At 32.7% G+C, this 22,237-nt stretch overlaps 1 protein-coding gene across 2 annotated transcripts in view; it reads right to left on the bottom strand.

The window, feature by feature from the left end:
* The window catches only part of LOC114326943 (guanine nucleotide-binding protein G(o) subunit alpha), a 395,605-nt gene that overhangs the window by 359,796 nt on the left and 13,572 nt on the right, over nucleotides 1-22,237 (bottom strand). Inside the window, exon 1 of one of the 2 annotated variants that reach the window (XM_028275417.2) lies at nucleotides 3,637-3,997. The exons of the other annotated variant lie outside the window; for it this stretch is intronic. The gene's annotated coding sequence lies outside the window, so the exon portion shown is untranslated. Of the gene's footprint in view, nucleotides 1-3,636; nucleotides 3,998-22,237 lie in introns of those variants that run through there. 2 annotated transcript variants of the gene reach the window in all.

Below are 22,237 nucleotides of genomic sequence, written 5' to 3'. Positions count from 1 at the left end.
AAAAATTTTTTTGTCATTACTTTTTAAACCACAGAAATGTATGGCCATTACAGTTCATATTTCTAATAATGTGTAAAAAGTAATGAAAAAAAAATTTTTCGTCTTACAATAATTTTAAATTCGATATGTTTACCTGTACAAGTGTGCTGCGCAGTAATGAACTCAACCTGTATCAGTAGCCAGAGGGCCGATACGGTGTTCGAGGAAGCATAGGGAACAATATATGAAAGAATCAGCCGTCTTAAAATGATTTTTTTTCCGACGTTGCTAGCTCTTGGTCCATAACACCGGATGAAGGAAAAATGTACAATTTTGAACAGGTAGAGAGATATTTAGAGACTTTATTTTCGAGTATCCGGGAGGAGTTCAGGTATCCGCGAGGGAATCGTGGCATGTAAGCACTCAATAGAATACTAGGAAGCAAAAATATATCCAAAGTAGCTAAATTCCACGTGCACAGTCTTCATAATGAGAGACTTGTAAGACTGGTATGGGAGGAAATTCTTACAGGCAAAAGACCACTCGGTCGGACGTCCCGGAATGCGATGGAGAGATAACATCCAAGCAGATCTCCGCAAAATGAACATTCCATTTGACCTTAGGTTGATGGAAGACCGAATAAATTGGAAAAAAGTTGTACGGTCAGCCAAGGCTAGCGTTACCAGGTTTCCCGATTTGCGCGGGACGTCCCGATTTTCAGGGGTCTGGGGACGCGTACCGATTTGTACCTAATCGGGACACTAAATGTCCCGATTTTCACTCACGAAGACCAATTTCAGGAGGACTTGCAGTGAATTTTATAACTGTTGTAAAAACAAGGCACTCCTAAAAGCGGCAAAATCGAATTAGAAATATAATTTTAATAAAAAATAAATAATTTACTTAATCTACGATTTTTTTTGTAATTTCGTCTGATTATTATTATTATGTAGGATTAAATACAGATTATAAAAACACCTTGTAGTCCAGTAAATGAACGGGAAATAGGCGATACCGTGTAATTTTCAGGATAAACTCCGAATTTGAAAATTTGGATGGCTTGTGCTGTTGGTTGCTTTTACTCGGGGGGTGACAGTCACCCCTAGTTGGCGGTGAAAAATTGCACGTTTAAAATAAGTCCGGAGATGGATAAATTTACTAATTCTAAGCAATTTTAGTTCTATATAATTTCAACTTATTTAATACTTTTCGAGTTATTTACGATTGACAATGTTTATTTTTCGACCAAAAAATCAAGTTTTCAGGCGATTTTCACAAATAACTCAAAAAGTAAGTACTTGATCGAAAAAAATATTCTTAGCAAAAATGTAGCATGATATAAAAAATTTTTAAAAATGTGAACTCGTAAAGTCTATAGACCCAGCAAAAGCAAAGTTGTAGCTTATGAAAAATACGTTCTTATTCGTCAAATTACAAATCGAATATTTCAACGTGAAATAACCAAGAAATGAAGCACTTTGCGGGAAAAACCAAATGAAACTTTTTTAATAAAGCTATATTTTTATGCTTTAAAAAGTTGACTCCTTTTTTTTGTTAAAAAAAATCGTGAAAATCTCCCCCTACTTAGCACCCCAAATGAAGTTAATCGTTACTGCTTTACAAACAATTTACTTTACTTATGTAGTTTTTACATGATTGAAAGAGTCACTAATCACGAGTGTATGCAAAATGTGAGCAGTTTGCAGTATGAGCAATAGTTTAACCAATTTTTGTCTTACAGAAAAACAAAATGAATCTATCATATTTATAAAAGCAAAACCTACCTACTTTCTACTCCTTGAGATTTTTAGTATCGCGAATATTTATTAGGTTTTTAGGGCATTTTCCAATATTTTAGTATAAAACCAATTAGTTTTTTGATTTAGTAACCAATTTAAAACCATTTAGTTTTTTACTATAAAATTTTTTTTAGACTAAGCACTCCCAACCGGTAAACCTCATAGATTGTATAAACAAATCACATATAAAGTAAATGGTAAAGCGGTAACGATTAATTTTATTTACGGTGCTAAATAGGGACAGATTTTGATGATTTTTTTTACCAAAAAAGGAGCCAACTTTATTTTGAGCGTAACTCGCTTAGTTTAAATGCTAGAAACTTTTATATAAAACAAAATTAAAGATTTTTTTAAACACTTTAAAAAAATTAATAGGTTTTGCCCGAAAATTGCTTAACTTTTTGGTTATTTCAAGTTGAAAAATTCGATTTGGAATTTGACGAATAAGAACGTATTTTTGATGAGCTACAACTTTGTTTTAACTGGTTTTATAGACTCTCTGAACATACAATTTTTTTTGTTTTTTTTTAAAGCTACATTTTTGCTAAGAATATTTTTTCGATAAAATTACTCGAAGTATTGACTTAGTTTAAAAATTATATAGACCAAAAGTTTTTTAGAGTTAGTCAGTTGATCCATTTTGGGAGTTACTTTAAATGCGCGTTTTTTACGCCCGAGAAGGAGTAACTGTAACGGTCACCCCCCAAGTAAAAGCAACCAACGGTACAAGTTCAACTTTGAAGTAGACAGTAAGTAGAACCTAAAACCACATTTTTATGCAATTCGGAGTTGACTCTGAAAATTACACTCCAAAACGGTCATTTACTGGGCTATTGTTGTTTATTTGTCCCGATCTACAACCCTAAATCCCGATTTGTTTTTGCTTATGTACCGATTAAAAACAAATCGGACATGGCAACACTAGCCAAGGCCCACCCAGGGTTGCAGCGCTACGTGATGATGATAAGCTAAAGTAGGTACGTATATAACCGTAATAAGACCAATAGTTACGTACCTATGCCTCAGAAATTTGGACTATGACAAAAGCTGAGCGATCAGTGTTGCAACTGCAAGTATGGGAAAGAAAAATACTTCGAAGGATCTTTGGAGGAAATTGATAAACAATCAGTGGACACGAAGAATAAACAAAGAGAATTGTAGTAGTAAAAGCACAAATACTTAAATGGTTAGTACGACATGTCCAAAGAATGGCCCAAAAATCTTGTGAAGCGTTACAGTAGGTGGCAAAAAGAAAAACGGAAGACCTATGACCAGATGGAACCATGAAGTTACAGTTAATGACGACCTGAGGTATCTCAATGTAAGCAATTGGAAAGAAAAAACGAAGAACAAATAGGAATAGAGGAAGATTGTAAACCGAGTCGTATTATTTTGAATTAGTAAAAAGATTGAAGTATTAAAAGAGTATGATGGGTTGTGTGCAATATATTTTCTTTTAAAATAAATTTTAAAACTATAACAAGATTGATAATGATTTTGTCTGTTTTGATAAGAAACAGGAACCGAAGTCATAGTATGATCTTGACCTACCTAAGTACGTTCAAAGTGACATCACGAAATTTTAAAAATGACTACCGGTGCATAGTTTATTTCAAACAAATGTTAAATTCAACAATAAAAGATTCCAATATGTGAACATCCGCAAATTATTTGGCAAGCTTACAAATTCCGTCACCGCCAAATGGAAAAAGTACGGTAGGTAGAGGAAACACTTGGTGGGCGTTACCCCCTCGCGCGTTTTAACAATTTTGAAAAAAAAATCCAATGCGATATTAGATAAATCAGTCAGTTATCTACTACAGATATTAAAACACTGTTTGATCAATGAAATAGGTACCTATACGCCTCAAAAGGATCACAGTTGCATGACCAAAACTCTTGCTCTTATCACCAATCAATAACCGGCAAGAGATAACACACACTAATTAGATAATAATTGCTAATTAACACTGTTTTCACTATTCATTCAAGTTCACACAACACTAAATGAAGTTTTTAGCGATAATTGCGTCCGCAAAGCCGAAACTGGCCACTAACGCACAGATAAAAATATAATAATCGAGTTATTGAGTAAACATCGATGTACGACGGTGTCGATATGTGTTATTAGCTCCGATCCGATGATTCGACGTTCATATCGGTCTGCCGACTCTCTGAGCCCGATAATATACCGTACCGTACGTACAATCAATCCGCAATGTGTTTACTTTTCGAATGGAAATAATGAAGTTTTTGGTGGGGTTTGCGTTGCCGGTACGGTACGACGCACGCACCGTTGCCACTTCACGGATAATTCCGAGGATGCTGGCAAGGAATAGATAATACAGGATGATTCAACTAAGGACACCGCGATCAATATATTGGTTCAATTTATACATAATTCAGTTAATTTCAATTTGTGTTTTACCTTAATGTTCCATATTTTGTATTCTCACAGTCACAATTTACATTGTCTTGGTCTATTTCTCTCCATTTCACCATATTTGTTTTTACTGGAGCGAACAACGTTCTTGACCTATTCCTGATTTGATGGGTCCATTGAACCTAATGGTAGGGGAGTAAAGTATGCTAAATGTGCAGTCACTCGAGCGCTTTGGGGACCTATTGGGTTGTGAAGAGTACAAAAAAGTTAAGTATAGTTTTCAATTTCAGTGGTGACTTGTCCATTTTTAATTTAATTTTCCATTTCCAACAATCGTTTTTTTAGATTATAGCGCCATCTATCCATAATTCGAAAAAATGTCTCGAATAAAAGTTACTTATTTTTACGTAAGGAATCCAAATCTGCAATAAAAAAATGGGGGCTCCCATTTAATATTTTAAAGTAACCCTCCACCCCACCTCTGTGGGGGGTTGAGTTTGGTGCCATTCGATAGATTTTTCAAAAATATTGAATCCGTGTATTTTTCAGTTTTTCGATCTGATGTTCATTTCGCGAAATATCGCGGGATTCGTATTGAAAATATTAAATTTACCCCTCATCCCTCTCCGTGGGAAGTTGTGTTTGTTATCATTCGATAGATTTTTGAAAGATATTGAGTACATATTTTTTAGTTTTTCGATCTGTCATTCATTTCCCAGATATTTTGTGGTTCATTTGCTTTTCTTTATTTGTTCGGTCAATTAAGTCGTTTGTATAATGTATATTATATTTCTTCGCTTCAATTCCTTTAACGTTAACTTTGCTTAATTCATTTGATTGTATTTCTCTAGTCAGGCTTGTGCCTGCTTATTTATATTATTATTCATATTTGTCGGTTTTTAATTTAGTTGTACGTAGCAAACGTACTATAATCATTTGGTAAAGGGAGTCTCATGTGAGTTGTACCCTATATGTAAGTAAGAGGTATTTAATTTTGTAATATACAATATCATTACTGTTGTTATGTTGTAGAATATGTTAAACTATAACTCTTGTCATGTTAGAGTCACTTAATATTCAATTTGGTGTATGGGCCATTCCACGAACATACGCCTGTTTTGGATTACTTCGACAACGAATATTTTACTGTGCAACATAAGAAGTACGAAAATAAATGGCGCTAATAATTATTCCAATAAACAACAATGTAATTTGCAATTTACTTTCGTTCTTCTTATTTTGCACAGTAAAATATTCGTTGTCGAAGTAATCCAAAACAGGCGTATGTTCGTGGAATAGGGTATAACTCAGAGATTGTCAAAAATCTAGTAGTTTTACTAGACAGACACTAGACAGTTTTACTTTAACAGTTTTAATTTAATCTCTCTAATGTTCGCTTACAAATTATTTTTAATAAAATCGGCATCACCGCGTTAAAAACTCTGATAGGGACTGCACTGCCTATGTTCCTTATACTGTAAAGTCAAGGTGGGACGGACTATAGATCTATTGGTTGATAAAATAGATTTTCATTAATATTAAAAAAAAAACTTCTACAGATCGCTCTAGAGGACCGCTAGAGGATAAACGGTAGTTAACTGTATTTAACTTCCCGTTACGGCTTATACGCGATTTTCGTTATCCGCGACAACCGTGCCATCCAACCTCTCGTATAAAGAGAATTGACTGTATCTGTTTGCTGTGACTGTGACAGGTGACAGTCAGTCAGCGTTGACTACTGTTGCCTCTCAGAGTACAACCTCGAAGTTGAGTAAACAGATTCTTCTTCGTAAGGTGCCGTCTTTTTCTGAAGTTTGGCGATCATCACGATTATTTGAACTCCGTTCACTGCTGCTCTCAAAGGCTGGTTAAAAGAACAAATAAACCATTCTCAGAGATTGCGCAACTATATCATTCGTCTCCTTCCAAGGCTACGCTTTCCTAAAATGTTTCTCTGCATCATATTCTGCAGAATCTGGTATTCAGTTTCTCTCATCACGTTTCCAATATATTCGCGGTGTGCAAGTACTTGGAGGGGATACGAGAAACGATCGTGCGCAAATAGCGGAGAAATATTACAACTTTCTTAAATAATTCATATTGTCAATTGAAATTGTCAAATTGACGTACATTTCATACCTACTGTCATTGAAGAAGAAAAAGTATATATTGCTCCACAATATTTAGTCCTGTCGCCAGTGGGGATACAACGGCCTCCTTATTTCAGATGGACTTACCCAAGTTTTTTTTATGTATTTTGACCCGTAGAACACGAATTTTTTGGGTAACAGTCGATCCAGATGTCGATAAGATTGTTATACACAAAGAACTTGAGGAATCACATAACAGCGATTTTTTGCAAAACAAAACATTTTTTTGTATTTTTTGGGTCATTCTAAGCAGAAAATGTTTTTACAAGTTTTTTCGTAGGATGCATAGTTTTCGACATAAACGCGGTTGGACTTTCAAAAAATCGAAAAATTTCAATTTTTGAACCCGAATAACTTTTGATTGAAAAATAAAATAGCAATTCTGTTTACCGAATTTGAAAGTTCAAGTCAAATTCTATCGGTTTTGATTATTTTCATTGCTAAAAATTAATTTTTTTATTGTTAAACAAAGCTATAAACACATAGTGATTGAATGATGTTTTCAATGCATTTCTCATTTGAAATCGAACGAGTAGGCGCGCATACATACAATTTCTACGTAGATTACGTACATTAAAACGCATGCATTGGGCACGGGAAACACTATGTGTTTATAGCTTTGTTTAACAAATAAAAACTTAAATTTTTAGCAATGCATATAACCTAAACCGATAGAATTTGACTTGAACTTTCAAATGCAGTAAGCAGAATTGCTATTTTATTTTTTAATCAAAAGTTATTCGGGTTCAAAAATTGCACTTTTTCGATTTTTTTAAAGTTCAACCGCGTTTATCTCAAAAACTATGCATCCTACGAAAAAACTTGTAAGACCATTTTTTGCTGAGAATCACCCAAAAAATACAAAAAACTGTTTCGTTTTGCGAAAAATCGCTGTTATGTAATTCCTCAAGTTTTTTGTTTATAACAATCTTATCGACATCCGGATCAACTGTTACCCAAAAAATTCGTGTTCTACGGGTGAAAATACATAAAAAAAACTTGGGTAAGTCCATCTGAATTAAGGAGGCCGTTGTACCCCCCCTGGCGACAGGACTAATTGATATGATATGCAATTATTATATAAAGGTAAATTTAATTAATTGTATTTTACTTGCAGTACTGCATTTTAATAACTAATTTTATTTACTACATACAATTGTTTACTTTTTAATAACATAACCTGAATCTTACTTTGTCTTCTTATTATTTTTTTGGACTATGGCCTTGACAATTATCCAGTAACCAGGACTAATATAATTGGCCAATATAATTAAAAGTGCGAAGAAACTTGCTGAGCGTAGAAACCAGGTGTCACTTTGCCGAATTTGCACGGTCCCAATTGCAGTTTTTATATCTTTATGTAAACAGATTGACACAGTATAAATCTTTATCGATCGGTGCCAGATAAGAAATGCAATAAAAAGTTAATCAGTAATATAAGAAGAAATTCTGAATTTCTTGTGCAGCTTGCTACCGCATCTTGGGTACCTATCACAGATGTAAAATGAGATTACATGTTAATGGAATATATTAGTGGTGTGAAGGAGGATGTGAAATCGCCCAACATAATCTTACTCTTTTTTACCCAAAAACGACACGGATGGTCCGGGGTATTTTTCCCGTCTCTAGAGGAGATTCAACTCAACATAAAGAGTGGATTTGAGTCCACAGATATTAGAAAAATGAAATAAAACGAGGAGAAAATACATTAGAGGCAGACACGAGACACGATAATATATTGATTAGAAAAATGCAATTAAGAGTATGTACATATATGTAGGATACAAAGAAAATAATCATAATATTATATCAGTAGGGGTAAAGTAAGGTTTTACACTATATTATATATTATCACTGTTATATACAAAAAAAAATATCAATGTCAGAATTATAAGAAACTGCAACACAAATACAAAAACAATTTCAATGTTCGTTTGTATCTACTAATGATAGCGTGAAGAGTGTAATCAAAAAATTATTCCAGTAGATCAACAACATTTTTTAATAAGTTTCAATCAATAATTGTCTATTTTTGCAATAAATTATTTTGTATAAAATGTATAACATTATGTAATCATAATTGGAACAGCAAAGTTAGTATTGTTTGATTTATTTTGCTGCATTTTGAATATTCATCGTCTATTTTTAAAATGATAGAACTTTAATTTTAGGCGATAAATAAATAATTAAATAAAAAATAGAAAAAAAAATACTAGTAGATACATGAAAAGGATGAAAAATACATTTGAAGAAATACTTCCAAAATCCACAAGGAAACATTTTTTCTTGTGGATTTTAGGTAGCAAAAAAAGTTGCTAACCCTCGTTCGTGATGTTAGGGCATATCTTTCAGATCAACCCACGTGTCGTGTGGGAAGGCTTGCGATGCCTAAGGCCATATCTAAGCTTTTATCCTGGCAATTTTATCCATCGCTTAGAATTATACATAATAATGTAAAACATTTAAAGGATTTTTACCCATGTACCGGGTGTCCTAATTAAATGGCTCTCGGCCATATCTCAGGAACCGTTTATAGTACAGGTTTGAGGAAAAAATATTTATAACCCAAAGTTGCCTCGGGAAAAGCCTGGAAATTATTTTCATAATTTTAGGTTCACCGCTAGAGGGCATAATTGAATATCAAAAATTAAAAAATCAAAATTCTGCAAAATTTGCTTAATGAAAGGGCACTGAAAATCCGATCATCGTATTCTTCATAAAATTCTGCGCATATTTGATTTAACAAGTTTAAGTCTACCTTTGCAAAAAAGAAGTGGGGGTGAGTGGGAACTTTCTTATGAAAAAATGGCTGTAAGTCCTTCTTCTTCTTTAGGTGCCGTGTCTGTATTCAGACGTTGGCCGCCATCATGTTTACAATTTCCTGAAATCTCTCTCTATCGGCTGCTGCGCGAAATAATTCTTCTACTGTGCAGCCACACCATTGTCTAATATTACGCAGCCATGATAGTTTCTTTCGACCAATCCATCTCTTTCCCTCCACTTTTCCTTGTATTATAAGGCGAAGCAGATGGTATTTAGGTCCTCTAATTATATGGCCGAAGTATTCTGTTTTTCTCCTCTTTATGATGCTTATGAGCAGACGTTCCGAATTCATCATTTGAAGAACATCTTCATTGGAAGTGTGCGAAACCCACGATATCTTTAGGATTCGTCGATAGCACCACAATTCGAATGCTTCTATTTTGTTTAGCATTGTGGTTTTTAACGTCCATGTCTCACAACCATACAATAGGATAGACCGTACATAACATTTCAGCACCTTCTTTCGAATATTCATCGACAGGTTTCTATTACATAAAACTGGTTTCCAGGTCATAAAAGCCTTCCGTGATATTTCGATCCTAGTTATTATCTCTTCATCAGAGTCACAATTTACATTTAACCAGCTGCCAAGGTACTTGAAATGATTTACCCGTTCTAACTCCTCTCCATCAAGAGAAAGCTGACCTTGATCTATATTAATCTTTCCAACTGCCATCCACTTTGTTTTTAAAATGTTGATTTTAAGGCCTCTCCGATAGCTTGCTTCACTGACTAGATTTAGTAGTGTCTGAAGATCTTGTAAATTTTCAGCAAGAATGGCTGTATCGTCAGCGTATCTAATATTGTTGATTACTTCTCCGCCTAGCCTTACTCCCTCTTGTCTGTCATCCAAAGCCTCCCTAAAGATTTCTTCAGAGTACAGATTGTACGTAAGTCCGGTTCTGCTAAATCGAATTTTGCAAACTTGGCCTTGTTGAAAACAGCTCTTTTTCTTCAAAAGAGTTATAATTTCGAAATAGCCTATTAAGTAATATGCCAGCTAGGAGGCGTTATTTAATTATTTTCAGAAATCTAGTTTTCTTTGGAAAATATTAAATACAAGTATGCATTTTTAATCCTGTATTACAAAATTAGATCAAATTAGCAACAGAATAGCGAAAACCGCATGTCGATACCTTTTATTCTGTCTCGAGATATTAAAGGAAACGTGTAAATTTTAAACGTAACCGTTACTGTCATCGGTAAACGGAAAGGTAGTGTGCTGTGGAAAAAACAAAGAAACATTTTCCAGATTTCAACGTATATAATTAATTAAAACAACAATAAAATTATAATTAATTAAGACAAACAACACTATAAAATATACACTCTCTTTCTCACACTCTCTTTCAAGAGTAGATTGAACAGCAGTCTTAATTTCTGCTCTCGAAATGCTTTCAATGGGGTTTCGTATTCTCTGGATAATGTTTTCTCGAGTAGGCCTAGCTGCAAAAACAAGGTCTTTAATCCGTCCCCATACCTAAATAAAAGTGAAATACCAAACCGTCTCCACACCAAACAGTTAAATCTGGTGATAGTCCGATAACTGGGCCCTTTCTTTTCGAGAATGCTATTATTGCTGAACACTATATAATTTTTTTAAGAAATGAATTGCCTCTTCTTCTAGAAGATGTACCGCTAGCAGTTTGTAGCTCCGTGTTGTTTCAGCACGATGGTTGTCCCGCGCATTTTTCCAGAGTAGTAAGAGATTTTTTAGATGAGTCATTCGCTGATAGATGGATAGGACGTGGAAGCCCATTTTTTGGCTAGCCAGATCACCAGATTTAACTGTTTTAGACTTTTATTTATGGGGACGGATTAAAGACCTTGTTTTTGCCGCTAGGCCCACTACACGGGAAAACATAATCCAGAGAGTAGGAAACGCCATGCAAAGCATTGTGAGAGCAGAAATTTAGACTGCTGTTCAATATACCTGCACTACAACAGTAAATACTTGCATCGAAAATTATGGGCCATAATTTGAACATTTAAGTCGTCACTAAGTAGTTGTTTTATTTCTTTGTTATATTTAATAGTGTTGTTTGTCCTATTGTTGTTTTAATTAATACACGTTGACATCTAAAAAATGTTTCTTTGTTTTTTCCACAGCACACTACCTTTCCTTAACTTCGTTTACCGGTGACAGTAACAGTTATGTTTAAAATTTACACGTTTTTTAAGATATCTCGTGATAGAAAAAAGGTATCGACATGCGGTTTTCGCTATTCTGTTCATAGTTTGATCTAATTTTGTAATACAGGATTAAAAATGCATACTTGTATTTAATATTTTCCAAAGAAAACTAGATTTCTGAAAATAATTAAATAACGCCTCCTAGCTGGCATATTACTTAATAGGCTGTTTCGAAATTATAACTTTTACATTGACGAAAAAAAGCTATTTTCAGTAAGACCAAGTTTGCAAAATTCGATTTAGCAGAACCGGACTTACAGCCATTTTTTCCTAACAAGGTTCCCACTCACCCCCACCTCTTATTTGCAAAGGTAGACTTAAACTTGTGGAATCAAATATGCGCAGAATTTTATGAGGAATACGATGATCGGATTTCCAGTGCCCTTTAGTTAGGCAAATTTTGGAAAATTTTGATTTTTTAATTTTTGATATTCAATTACGCCCTCTAGCGGTGAACCTACAGTTATGAAAATAATTTCCACGCTTTTCCTGAGGCAACTTTTGGTATAAATATTTTTTTCTCAAAGTTGTACCAGAGAACAAGGTTGTACTATAAACGGTTCCTGAGATATGGCCGAGAGCCATTCTTATTGGGACAACTGGTACATATTTTTGGTGGCTCAGCATATGATTAACCTATATCAGCACTGATGATGGTGTTTTTAAATCGAAAACGTTATGTGATTTTGATGTAGCCCTTTAAGGGATTTTAATAAATATATACCTTGTATAAAGAATTTTCGATAAAATTTTTTAAATACTTCTAAAGCTAAGTGAAGAAAGGTAATGCAATTGAGGTAGAAAACAATGTTGAAATAGTGAGGACAATGTTAGCACAAATAGGAATAATTTGTTTAACAAGTTTGTTCAATATAATTATGAAAGTGGGACAAATGTCAGATGAGTGGAGAACTATTATCCAGGGCCGTGCCGTGCTATGATGCGGTGAGGCAGTCGCATCAGGCGACATCACAAGGGGGGCGGCATAATCAGTAAAATAAAAAAAAATGTCAGGTTGTGTGAAAATGTCAGAAACTATAGAAAAAGTGAAAAGTTACAGACAATATGGCTGATGACCAAATGAAAATTTAATGAAATTGCAGAAAATTTTGATATAAGTTCCGACTTTCCAGCTGAAAATGAAATTCGAGCCAGGAGAAAAAAGCGTTTATTTGACTACGAAAAATCTTTGGACGAGCTCTTAACAGATGAAGCTAAATTTAAAATAAATTTGGCTTCATATATCTTTTAGACATTGCCGTTATAAAACACTAGAAAAATATTTCATTCAATATTTTCAATAGAAAAAGAAAAAAATCTGATGACATAATGATCTTCTAGAAGAATTGCGTGATATATTTCAAATTATGCCATACTCCATGAAACCTTTAGAGGTTTTGAACTATTTGTGCCAAAATGTAATAATTTCTTTATACCCAAACGTAGCTGTAAACTAAGAATTTTATCAACACTCCCTGTGTCGGTAGCTAGTGGGGAAAGAAGTTTTTCAAAATTAAAAACTATTATATTATATAAGACAAACAAAACTAAAAAAATTAGCACTTATTTCAATAGAGTTCTCACTAGCTGCTACACCTATCTATCTCCACTAGACTACACCAATCTGATTGACGAGTTTGCCAAAATTAAGGTCAGAAGTGTAAAATTATAATTTTTTAAATGTTACTTCAAAGCATAGGCGCAAAATTTGCTTGCAATGCTTTTTAAATGCATTAACTTTTTTCGAATCCTGAAAAAACTAATCAATATTTTTGAAAAATTTAAACACAGATATTTTGAAATTAAAAATTACACTTAATTTTATCTTTTTTTCACCCTGTAACTTCAAATAAACATTATAGAGATTTTCAGGGACTTTCAGCCCTCGGTAATAATGTAAGCATTTATTCCGCATTTAAATTTTTCAAAAATACTAATTAGTTTTTTCAGGATTCGAAAAAAATAATGCATTTAAAAAGCATTGGAGCCAAAATTTTGCGCCTAGCCACTTAACGTAGTGTTATAATACATATTTCATTAATTTAAAGTATTTTTGTTTTTAAAATAAAAGTTTTGGTTCATTTTGTGTAGTTTCTGTTAATAAAAATAAAAGTTTCAATAATATTTAAGGGGCGGCGGCATTTCGAAGACTTGCATCATATTTTAAAAGATGTACCGCACGGCTCTGCTATTATCTTAGTATCTGTGTATAAAGATCAAGATGTAGGTGATACACTATAAAAACTGTTAAGAACCCAATAGCTCAGGAAAAGCTCTTAGAGTTACATAGAGTCAGTTTCCGCAACATATTCGCTCGATCTTTCATATTTTTGGACATTTCGTCCTTCTCCTTATTCCACTGAGAATCAAGAGTTGGGTTTGAAGTTGTGGCTGCACAAAGACCAACTTTACCTTCGCACTGGTGGCCGATTATACATTTTAAAATCAAACTTTAAAAGTCTCTTCTGCGTGAGTAATTAGCATATTCTCTAGTTCTTTTCGTCGACATCCACCAAATACACCAAATATTAATGCAACTTCGTCCATTAGAAACGTCTCATTCGGTGCTTCGTGAATACATTTTAAAACATCTTCTCTAGACAGAACTTTAGACTTTTTGGCTCCTATCCTTTTGACCCTTGTCTTGCTTCAAATATTCGCTTAACTTATGGCAATTAACGATGTTAATGTAGTTATTTGCCATTAAAGTCTTCTTTACCATTGAATATTTGGCCCATAAGGAATTCGGAGAAAACGTTTCAGCGAGATCGCGTTTTCTCCATTCAGTTTAGCAAATATCACATAAATATCTAGGCATCACATTATCTAGCTACTAAAAGCTCGAAACAGATGTGGAAGATCATGTGAATAAAGCAAACAGAGCCGCAGGTTGCGTGAATGACACAATATGGAGAAATAAAAATATCGGAAAAGAAACGAAAGACAGAATTTACAAAATAGTCATCAGACCAATAATGACATACGCAACAGAAACATTAACTTACACAGAGAGAACAAAAAGATGGCTCGAAACAGCGGAGATGAAAACCCTTCGAAAAATCGATGGTAAGACTCTATGGAACAGAGCTAGAAGTACAGATATACGACGGAGATGCAAGGTGTATAAAATTAATAACTGGGTAAGAAACAGAAGAATAGAATGGAATGATCACATAAGCCGGATGACAACAAATAGGACAGCGAGAGACAGTTCCCCAATAAGAAGACTTTCCAATGAACAAATTACAAAAGAAATAGCACCCAATGTAAGAGTTTGCCAATTAAATAATAGAAGGTATAAGTAGAGCAAAATGTCAAATTCTGTACAGACTATTAAAGGATGACGATGTTGATCTGGTCGCAATGCAAGAAACACACATAGAAAACAAATTTCAACTAAGTTTTCGTTTATAAAAATTAATTATTATTTATAATGTATTGTTATCTTTATTTATATACAAAAACTGTGATATAGCCATACGCTAAATAAATAGTGGGAAGACCACGAAAATGATGGAACGACAACCTACTGGAGGCACATTGAAAAAACAGACAGTGTCATATCTATACAAAACAAAGAACAAGAAGAAAAAGAGATGAAGAGGTTTAGTAATTTGTCGTATGTATTATCTGTCGTATGCGTCTCTCAATTTCAAAACTTTCCTGCATTTTCAAGTTTTAAGTTTGACAGCAACAGATATTTATTTATGTTTGACATCATTACTCTAACGACGATATTGCCTACACTACTTTGATAAATTTTCTGAATTTTTAAAAATATTTAGATTATGAATGCGACCACAAATTAGTATGACATAAAATTATGCACCGTGAGCATCAATATATGTGTGTACCCTCGGAAGACTCACACACTCGTGCCAGAGGTCCGTGCCAGAGGTCCTCGTATTTGTAAGATAGTCGCCCTCAGGCATAAACATCTACTTAATGCCCTTGATACATAAAAAACTATTATATTCTGGTCGATGTCATCCAATTTGAATTTATTATACTTAGCCTAACAAACGACAAAGAAAAACAAGTTTTGAAAAGAAGATAATGTGGACATCTTGGATATTAGTTAGTGCACCCTAATATGTCTGTGTAGATTTTGGCATTGGATCCGACCATCACTTGTAACACCGTTGCCGTATCCTCTATTTTTTCATACTATCACGTTACAATTTTTTGTGATATTATACACGAGCAGGACACCCTCAAAAAAGAGCTTAGTTTTCGAGATACTGACCACGGAGGGGTGAATAGCTAATTTTATTCATACTTTATATTTTCGAGGGTGCTGAAAACGATAATGAGGTTTATTTTGAATTTTATGTGGGGGAACATTGTCAAAATCGCAATTTTAACCTAAAAATAAAAAAAAAATGAAATCACGTTTTTTGCGTTTACCTCGCTACAACTCTGTACCATTTTAATATTTTTTCTGAAATTTTTACAGTATATAGCTCTAACATTTCTGAAGACAAAGGTACCTGCTTCAAGTTTTTATTCTTATCATGATAAAGGTTATGAATTTTTCAAAGAAAAAGGTGCGGATTTGTGCATTGCAAAGTTTAATCGCAAAAGTTGTGTGACGAAGTTTAAAATTTAGCTTCTTAATCACGTTTATTTAAAAGTAGAGAGTACAAAGAAGTTTTCTGGTAAGTTTTAGATCAAAATGTTTTATAGAAAAAAAATAGTGCAACTATTAATGTCGACATTAGAAATCCCCAATATAACGCTTATTTTTTGAGGGACAGACAATCTAGGTCTAATTTCTCACCTTTAGTACTATCCTTGGAATATAAGCTTTCATTTGACACCTCATTTGTCATTCTACCTAGTATAATGACGGAGAATTATGAAAGAAATGGCATGGCAACACTGTGACGCACAAACATAAGATTCAGCTGTGCGTTAGTACATAGGGTGCACTAATATCCAATATGTCCAAGATGTCCAAGATTTCTTGTAGTTTGATATTCATATAAAAATAAAGTATAGTAATTATGTAATTAATATGCGAAACAGGAATCATTTTATAAGTGAGTTATAGATAATAGTTTAATTATCGAAACCTTCAAAACCATGTTCACTACATGAAAATAATTTCTATTACATTGTAATGCAATTTTAGCTGAAGCCCAAGACAAGAATCTCCGTTACCTATTTAGTTTGAAGACAGTTTTTACAAAATGCGTGGTTAATAAAGTGTAGAATATACATAAAGTATGGTGCAAATGAAAGGAATAAATTCGTTATTTCGTAAACCGGTGACATTAAGGAAAAATCCCGAAACAGGTTCAATTTTTATTGTTAGGTTATATTTTAGCACATATATCACACGCGTGACGTCATCTATCTGGGCGTGATGACGTAATCGATATTTTTTTTAAATGAGAATAGGGGTCGTGTGCTAGCTCATTTAAAAGATTATTCAATTCTTTCTTCAGCAATGTAAACATTAACATAATTATTTATACTTCTTCTTCTTTACGTGCCATCTCCGCGACGAAGGTTGGCAATCATCATTGCTATTCTCACTTTTGATACTACAGCCCGAAAGAGTTGAGGTGCATCCAAACCATTCTCTGAGATTTCTCAGCCAGGACATTTTTCGCCTACCTATGCTGCGCCATCCTTGAATCTTTCCCTGCATAATTAATTTTTGGAGTTCATATCTGTCACCACCTGTTATATGACCCAAGTATTGAAGTTTTCTTATTTTGATGGAATCCAGTATCTCCCTGCTGTTCTGTATTCTCCTTAGTACTTCCTCATTGGTTATTCTGTCTCAGCATTCTTCGATACGTCGACATCCCAAATGCTTCCAATCTATTGAGGCAATGTTTATTGAGAGTCCATGTCTCCACACCATATAAAAGAACAGAAAATACATAACATTTTAGTACTCGCTTTCTAAGATTTAGGCTGAGGTCTCTACTACATAATATTTGTTTCATATTAGTGAATGCACTTCTAGCCTTTTCTATTCTAATTCGGATTTCTTTGGTATAATCGTTTATTCCACTAATGTTTGTCCCTAAATAGTTATAATTCTGAACTCGTTCTATCGTCTTATTATTTACGTGTAGATTTATGTTTCTATTTTTCTTTGATATAACCATGAATTTCGTTTTCTTTATGTTTAGTGACAGACCAAATTCTTCACTCGTTGCAAATTATTTATACAGGGTATCCAAAATAAATTTTTTAAATTAAATTAATTGATAAAAAAAGAAGACTGTATGTAATTTATTTAATACAAAATACTTTTTACTGTTATCAGAAAACAGAAAAAATATTGTTGGTTTGAAAAATAAACATTGCTTTTCGCTTAAATTCGATGTTCAAGCCAGCTCCCGCTAGGCACCTGCTTTTTGGAAGTGTGAACAATTAATTTAAGCGAAAAGCAATGTTAATTTTTCGAATAAACATTTTTTCCTATTTCCTGACAGTAGTAAATGTATTTTGAATTAAATACATTACATACATTCTTCTTTTTTTGTCAATTAATTTAATATAAAAAAAATTATTTTTGGACACCCTGTATAAATAACGATGTTAATGTTTATATTACTGAATATAAAATTTGTTAAAATGGGTCCTTTTTGAGTAAGATTGTGCAAAAAATCCGAATATTTTTCCTAGCGGATGCGCAGTGGCTTTCTGAACTATATGTATGCAAATATAATTACTAAAACATGAGTTTCAGTAACAAACATCATAATATCAATTATTTAAAAAAGTGTCCAAGTAATAGTTTAACTCTATAATTTGCATTTCATTATTGTAATAATTACTGTACTACAGAAAGTTTATAAATATTACTGAAATATTGTGTTTGGTATATTTGGATAAAGTAATCAAATTTTTCCCACCTCAATGAATCATAATTCTTGTGAAGATAAATCGAGGAAGAACTGTTTTCTGGCAGCCACCCAATATGTAAATTCCCTAAATTTTACGTTATTCAGTGATTACTTTCTGTAACAATTTAAGAAAATATGCTTTATTATAATTTGAATATGTATGGCCCGTCGTTGTAATTTATATAAATGATTCAGATTTAGTAACAAAACGTTTAGCTAAACAGGGAGTTTTTTGGAATGTTCATTTTTAAAAACGGAGTTACTACAAAAAAAATATATCTTTTTAGATGATGAAATGATTGTGAAAAGTACCTAGGATCGCACTGTGGTTCCAAATGCTGAAAAAGTGGTCATGAGGCGAAAAAAAAGTCCCTATCTAGGGATTTTCATGTTTACAATCGTAGGGACGTAATACGCAGGTATAAGGATCAGACTGGATGTATTCTGGTTCATAGCTCAGGAACAAGTGAGCCATGAGCCATGTTCGAGTTTATTTTGGCCGGCAGAAAAAGAAAGCTTATATTGAAAACGCTGTAAAACGTTTTGTAGATCATCAATTTTATCACTGTAAAACAGATTCTTCTTTTTTTAAGTATCTAGTAGTGTAAGATGTAAGTTAACTAAAGATTTAGTAACAATAAATTCCTTAAATTTGTTAATGCATAAAAAGTGAAAATATACTTGAAATAATCAAAATTTTGTAAAGATACATTTAAAAAGTACAAAATTCTGCATAATTCTGCGACTAATGCTTATTAATCTTAAAATATATACAGGGTGTCCCCGAAAATAGTGCGTTCCTTTAAGGTATGGATATTATACACAATGTAGAACAAAAAACTCCTATAACATATTTTTTCTAAAGTTAACCGTTTCCAAAAAAATTACATTGTTCGCCATATAAGCGAACTTTTATTTTCATAAAATTAACTAATTTGGCATCACTGTACAATAACTGTTTGTAATTTAGTTTATTGGCTCCACAAAAATGTAGGTCAGACAGGTACACCTGCAAAATAATTGTACCACCCCATGTTTGAAAATCCAACAAAACAAGAATTTGTTTGTTTGTTTAGGTGGAAGGCAGGGTTTAATGTAAATACTTATGGCTAAAATGCTGCAACTATTTTTGAATTGTGATTGTCTATGTTTAGATTTTTGTATACATAGTTGTCAGATTTCAATTTGCATACCAAAATGTATTTTGGTTTTTTAGCCAAACGGTTGCATTTAGAAAAAAATGTTATAAGACTTTTTTGCTCTACATGGTGCCTTCTACCTATACCTTTAAGGAACGCACTATTTTCGGGGACACCCTGTATAGTAAGAAGATACATAATCACTTTGGTTTAGCTGGGTATAATTACCTATGCATTGCTGGCAGTTGTTTGAATACAAAAGTGGGAAATTCCCCATATTACATGATTCTGGCGTTTGTTGAGTGTGTATGGGCGGTTGTACATAAGTAATAGGTTCTGAATATTGTACTCCATAAAGAAAATGTATTGGTAACCAGCATTTTCAACCTATAATACAAAATTTTAATCAAATATGCGTTTAAAATAAAATTTTCGAAATTCTTTCGGCCATATTGGATCCGCCATATTGTTTAAAAAAAAAGTTATGTTAGATTTTTAATCAGCGACATCAAGCTACCAAATTTGACAAAAAAATTTGCGTTTTGATTGATATTTTCAATTTCGTTCCGCCATGTTGGATCTGCCATTTTGTTCTTCAGAAAAAATAATGTCAGATTCATAATCAGCGATGCCAAAAACCCTTAACGAAAGTAATTCCGAAGTGTATAAACAATATACGCTTTTAAAAGTTCATGACAACGTTTTCAGCATTTGGAACCACAGTGGATCGGTATTAAATTCCTTTGTAAAAGGTATATTTATAAGAAAATCCCTAGAAAGGGCTACATCACAGAACGTTTTCGGAATAATTCCATCATCAGTGCTTATTATAGGTCAAAGTACACGCCAGAGCATAAGATATGTGGGTAAAAATACTTTAAATATGATAGCGTTTTAAATTGTTTACATTATGGTATTAAAATAGCAGATGTGATGTTTAAATTATTCCTGAATTTAACTTCAAGACATTATAGGACTCTCCCCACGTGGGTTGCAATGTCCAAGATGAAATTTCACATAACGAACTTCACGTGGCATTGCCGTTATGTGAAGTTCCATCCTCTGGACATTGCAACCCACTTGGGGAGAGTCGTGTGATGCTCAAAGTTAAATCCAGGAATATTTTAAACATCACTATTTTAACAACATAATATAAACTATATATGTATAATACCATATATAAAACCATAATATAATCTAAAACTTTATAATATTTAAAGGTTTTTTTACGATATTCTCAAGAAGATGGTTTTACAAAGAATATAATCATCTTACATGCATAGAATCGGCTTGTCAGATACTCCCAATTGTACTTGTGGCAAAATCGGGATCTAACACATGTCATATTAGAATGTCATTTACACATAAATAACATAAAAATGACCTTTATAAGGAATTAAAAAATTTAAAATGTTGTTTCCCAATAAACTTAATATTTATGGCATAAATTAGGCATAATTTGTTAATGTGGTTTGAAAAAATTAAAAAGAAAAAAAATATATAAAAAAGAACACAAAATAAAATAATAATAAAAAAAATAAATAAATAAAAAAAAATAGAAACAAAAAGAAAAAAGAAAAGAAAAATACCAAAAAAAGGGTTAACTACAAATTAAAATATATAATAAAAAACACAGTAAAATAATTAAAAAACAAAATAAAAAAAAGCAACGTAATGTACCTGTGTATCTATAAAAATAATATTGTAGTATGTAACTATGTTACGAAATAGACATTTATGACTATGAATCTGCAATCAATCACAAACAAGTCTGGCTAATTGACTCTGCCAAAGCCATTTTTCTCCGTTAATAGAAATAAACTTCTACTTGCTATGGTAGAATTTCGAATACCGTTTCATCTTGTCCACTTAACTGAACTTACACTCACAGGTGCAGAGAGCATGGTAAAAATCCAAAACGATCTCTCCAAGACCCTTACATTGCAAAAATGGACTAAGGCAGGGTGATGGATTATCGTGTCTCTTATTTAACCTGGCATTAGAAAAAATAATTCGAGAGTCCCAGATCACTACGAATGGTACTATCTTTAATAAATCAGTACAAATTGTCGGATACGCAGATGACATAGTAGTCGAGGAAATGAAGCTGGAAAAATGGCAAAACCTCGCAATTTTTTCGTCCAGCATCGATTTGTACAAAAATTTGGGATTAGGCTCATTTCACCCTCTAGTTCATTTTCTATATTGAGCCGTTGTACGCTTTTGGTTTTTTAAGGGTGAAAACCACCCCTAATTGTAAAAAATTATAAAATAACATTTTAAACTTTAATACTGTCAACATTTGCTTCTTATTAGTTACATAATGATTTTATTGTGCTTTAAGAAATAATATAACAATATTTCAACCCTTAAAATCACCCTTGTTGATATGATAAGTTTATTTATCCTAAAAAAATAATTTCGGCTTGCATCAATTTACATAAAAATTTGGGGTTAGGATCATCTTACCCTGTACTTCATATTCTATATCATGCTCAAGGGAGTTGATTATTTTTAGGGGTGTAAACTACCCTTATTGTCAAAAATTATATAAAAACAATGTAAACTTTAATATAGGTAAAATTTGATTTTGACTGGTTAAATAATGATTGTTTTATGCTTTATCATATAAAATCATAATATTTCAACCCTTAAAAACCACCCTTAATAACATTGCAATTTTTATAAGTAGACAATTTAATAGAAAATACAGAAAAAAAAGTAGAATTAAAGAATTACAAAAACATTTATTTACACAAAAATACGAATTTACAAATATATAAAAATACACATATAAATAGTTTTTTAGTCATCCAGTATACGAACGGCTCTGTGGCATTATATAGGTACATTGAAAATGCTCTATAAGGGGACTATTCGAATTTTTCGAAAAAAAAAATTA

This window comes from Diabrotica virgifera, chromosome 1, assembly GCF_917563875.1.
Source record: "Diabrotica virgifera virgifera chromosome 1, PGI_DIABVI_V3a".
Taxonomy (NCBI): domain Eukaryota; kingdom Metazoa; phylum Arthropoda; class Insecta; order Coleoptera; family Chrysomelidae; genus Diabrotica; species Diabrotica virgifera.
Note: the sequence above shows the minus strand (reverse complement) of the source record. Positions and strands in the feature narration are given on the sequence as shown.